Source organism: Cricetulus griseus, chromosome 2, assembly GCF_003668045.3.
Source record: "Cricetulus griseus strain 17A/GY chromosome 2, alternate assembly CriGri-PICRH-1.0, whole genome shotgun sequence".
NCBI lineage: Eukaryota > Metazoa > Chordata > Mammalia > Rodentia > Cricetidae > Cricetulus > Cricetulus griseus.
The window spans coordinates 396887709-396892329 of NC_048595.1; the positions used below are offsets into that span (position 1 = coordinate 396887709).

At 46.2% G+C, this 4621-nt stretch overlaps 1 pseudogene; it reads right to left on the minus strand.

Moving 5' to 3' along the window:
- Nucleotides 1-2693: 2693 nt before the first annotated feature.
- Nucleotides 2694-3360, minus strand: LOC100764805 (annotated as a pseudogene).
- Between the last annotated feature and the right edge of the window lie 1261 nt (nucleotides 3361-4621).

Below are 4621 nucleotides of genomic sequence, written 5' to 3' on the forward strand. Positions count from 1 at the left end.
CCACAATGATAGAAATTGAAGACTTCTGTCTCTTACTAGTGTTTGTCCCATGCTATGTCACTTTTCCATACTGAGTTGAGAAATCAATAACAAGGCCAAACACCCCTGAGCAGTGACAGGACTGAGCCAGTAACTCTGAAGATCCACTTCTCAGTTCTGGGGTGTGGGGTGTGTGTGTGTGTGGCGGGGTGGTTCTACAGATTCTGGATAGAGAGAAGAACAAGGGGAGAAGGATGGGCTAATGGCTAGAGAAGTATTTGCTTGTTTCTTTTTTTCTGGGAATTTGGCAGTCACCGCTTTTCACAGCTGTTATGGCTCTTTCAGCCTTAACCACCTGGAGGGTGTGTGGTTTAGCATAGGAATGATAATGAAGCTCCAGGCTGTCTGTCCAAGGTCACTCTGGCAGCCATCTGAAATCCCACCTGCTGGGTATTTTTTCTTCCCCACAAGAGTCTGCTAGCATCAGCAGGTCCTTGGAATGAGGGCCTCATTCCTCTGCAGGTTGCTCCTGGACAACTCCCTTGCTTCATCTTTTCCACCTGCTACTTCTTTCCAGGACAGAAGCAGAAGGTTATGCTTCTTAGCCTGGGACCTCATTCCCATCCCTGTTCTCTTCCTCCAGAAAGACCCAGGGAGCAGCCCAGACGCTCAGAATGATAAGGACAGTAAAGACACAGTGAAGCCCAGAGCTTCAGAACACCCAATAGTAAAGGGCAAATAAACACTAGTCACGCCTTGTGTCACTGTAATCATAGCATGTTGTATATGTTTTTTACTGTGATAGGAAAAGAGGAAGCTCAGGGGTTCAAGGCCAGACTCAGCTACATACCAAGTTGGAGGTCAGCCTGTGCTACCTGAGACCCTATCAAAAACCTTTTCTAAAAGAAAGAAAATGGAATTAAGTGTAAATCTTTCCTAGAGGTTGGAGAGAATGTTGCAAAACTGTATTATATGTTGGTTATTTAAACACTTTCATCCACTGGACATGGAGACATATATCTTTAATCACAGCATCTAAGAGGCAGAGGATTGAGGCAGGAGGATTGATGTGAGTTGGAGGCCAGCCTGGTTTACACAAGGAGTTCCAGTACAGCCAGGGCTCCATAGTGAGACCCTCTTAAGACAGAAAACCAGGGCAGTGGTGGTGCATTCCTTTAATCCCAGCACTCAGGAGGCAGAGGCAGGTGGATCCTTGTGATTTCAAGGCCAGCCTGCTCTACAAAGTGAGTTTCAGGACAGCCAGGGCTACACAGAGAAACCCTGTCTCTAAAAACAAAAACAAACAAACAAACAACAACAACAAAAAGACACAAAACCAAGGGCTGGAGACATCATTCGGTGATTAAGAGTACACACTGCTCTTCCAAGCCTGGTGTGTGTGTGTGTGTGTGTGTGTGTGTGTGTGTGTGTGTGTGTGTGTGTGTCTAGTTCAAAGCACATTAGGCAGGTCACAACTGCCTGTAACTTCAAGGGTTCCAATGTCTTCTTTTAGCACCCACAGTCTCCATACGGCCATTTACATGACACACGTGCACAGTGATAAATACTCAAACAAACAAACAACAAAACCACTTTCATTTTGAGATTTTCTCCAGTGCCTTAAGAAGAATAGCCTCGGGGTAGATGGCTTGGTCAGTCAACTAGTTAAGGACAAAGTGCAGATCCCACCATCCACGTGAAAGCTGGGTGTGGCAGGTTGCATCTGTGAACCCAGTGCTAGGGGGTCCGAGACAGGTAGGTGGCTGTCCTGAAACTAATGATGTAGACCAGTCTGGCCTCGAACTCACAGAGATCCACTTCCTCTGCCTCCTGAGTGCTGGGATTGAAGACGTGTGCTACCACCACCAAAAGATAAACTAGTAGAGAGCAACTGAGAAAGACACCTGACAACCTCTGGCCTCTACATGCATGTACACAACACACATACACACAGACTAGCCTGTCAAACTCAATAAACTAGAACCCAAATAGAGCAAACTACCAGTTATTAGCTCTGACAGGAAAGCGGCTCACTGTTCCCTCAGGTTCCTCTCAGGACTGTCTGCCAGGTGATCTCCTGTTTAAATCCAACAGAACTGCAAGCTGACCCCTCTTTTTCTTGAGTCCTCGCCCCCACCAGACTGAAGGGGTGCTCTCCTTCCCGAAGCTCACACTACTTCGTCAATTCTCTGCTGCAGTGCTGACTGCTACAGTACAATTCTTGACTATGGGTGCTCTGAGATTTTTTTAAGGAAATAGAAAAAAGATGGTTTAACATGTGGTCCTGCAGTATCCCAGGTTGTCCTTAAATTCACTATGTAGCCAAAGATGACCTTGCATTTCTGATCCTCTTGCCTCCTCCTCCCAATGTTGGCATTACAGGGCGTTGAGAATGAACCCTGGGCGGTGGCTTCTTCTTCTTCTTCTTCTTCTTCTTCTTCTTCTTCTTCTTCTTCTTCTTCTTCTTCTTCTTCTTCTTCTTCTCCTCTTCCTCCTCTTCCTCCTCCTCCTCTTCTACCTTCTTCTCCTCCACCTCCTCCTTTTCCTTCTTCTCCTTTTTTAAAACAGTTCTTACTTAGTTTTTATTCATAATCATAAACTTAAGTCTGCAATCCAGCTAGACTAGGAGGGTAATGAGGAAAATATGGAACCCAAAGAGCAGAGCAGAGATTACAGGGCATTGTGAGCAGATGGGGTGGGAATGCTCTCCTGAGCTACAGAAGGAAAGGCCTGGTAGGTAAGAAGCAAGTCAAAAGAATTAGTTGCCCACAGTCAGGAAATGGTGATCTTCCTGCTGGTCTTGCCATTCCTGGACCTGAAACGCTCCATGGCTTCCACAGTGTTCATGCCTTCTTTCACCTTCCCAAAGACCACATGTTTGCCATCCAGCCACTCAGTCTTGGTGGTCAGACAAAAAGCTGGGAACCATTTGTGTTTGGTCCAGCATTTGCCATGGACAAGATGCCAGGACCTGTACGCTTCAGGATGAAGTTCTCATCCTCAAATTTCTCTCCGTAGATGGACCTGCTGCCAGTGCCATTATGGCGTGTGAAGTCACCACCTGGCAAATGAAACCTGGGATAATTCTGTCAAAGGAGGAACCCTTAAATCCAAATTCTCTTTCCAGTGCTTAGAGCTGACTTTGGAACTTTGTCTACAAATAGCTCAAAGGAGACGAGACCCAAGGGCTCACTATAGGCCATGATGTTGAAGAACACGGTGGGGTTGACCATGGCTGCAGCAAGAGGGGATGGGGGACAGTGACATCTGCAAAGTGGGTGAATCCTGGGCGTCTTACATGCTAGCCAAACACTGTCAACTGAGCTATGTCCCCAGCCCTGGAAAAGGTATTTTTAGAGAACATAAATATCAATAGCCATAGTTTCCTTTTATTACAAACTCCATGAGTAGACAGATATTTATTTATTTGGTTGGTTTTTCGAGACAGAGTTTCTCTGTCTGGAACTCACTCTGTAGACCAGGCTGGCTTTGAACTCAGAGATCTGCCTGTTTCTGTCTCCTGAGTGCTGGGATTAAAGGCGTGCACCACCACCACTGCCCTGGCTTGACAAATATTTTTAAAAACTCAATACATAAATTAAATAATACATGCACAAACTCAAAGAATGAGCATAAAATTATCACCAGCACTTCAGGTTACATCAAAATTAAAAACTTTTGGTAGGCAATTAGACCAAAGTTGGTTTTAGGAATTTAAATCACATTGTTTTGTCTACATAAATGACAATGTTCTGAGTTTCCTTCCGTATGTGTGCAGAGCATAGACAGCTGAGGAGTAGGTCAGAGTTCATGCAGTGATGGGCACGACATTGTGAACAGGAAGCTATGTGTCCGGAACCAAGTGCAACAAGAAACCTTCTTCCAAAATGACAGTTTTAGCATCTCTGTTGTGCTAGACACTGCTGGTCCACAGGGAGTTGTGAGACCCCCTCCCCACCATCCAGTAATTTACCTCATTCAGGAGGGACACTGTTGGGCCACAGGAAGATGTGAGACCCCCTCCCCACCATCCAGTAATTTACCTCATTCAGGAGAGGGACCACATAGAGAATCTTCTCTTAATCGCAGGTGCTGCATCAGAGACAGCACAGCCTTCAAGGGAAGCGCAGGCACGAGGGAGGCTGTGTAGTCAGGACTGGGGGCCAGGAGGAGGCTTTAGAAGGAAGTGGACCATGTGATGAGCCAAGACTATGCAGGAGTTAACTAGGAGCGAAGGTCAGAAAGGAAGACAGAGGCACAGGAGTGTGGCAGCCTGTCACTGAGGTAGGAGCAGAGTCAGGTCTGCTGGGGACGCATCACCAGGACACATACTGAGGAAGACTAGGAGGCTCTTCTCATGCATCTGTCTTTGGGGCTTGGGTTGGCAGACAAGTGGGAGGGAGTCGAGGTGGAAGAAATAAGGGCAATTCAACAATGACCTAGAATACATGGGACTGGATCTCAGGTAGTTTTTGTCAAGAGGATTAAATAGTGTGTTGATTACTTACGATAAGGGGGCTTTATTCCTATCTATCATTTTACCTGGTCTAATTACTTGGTTTCGGGGTCATTTTGCAGAGGATCCAGTTCCCAGAACCCATTTGGTGGATCACAAACCCCTGTAACTCCAGTTCAGGGGATC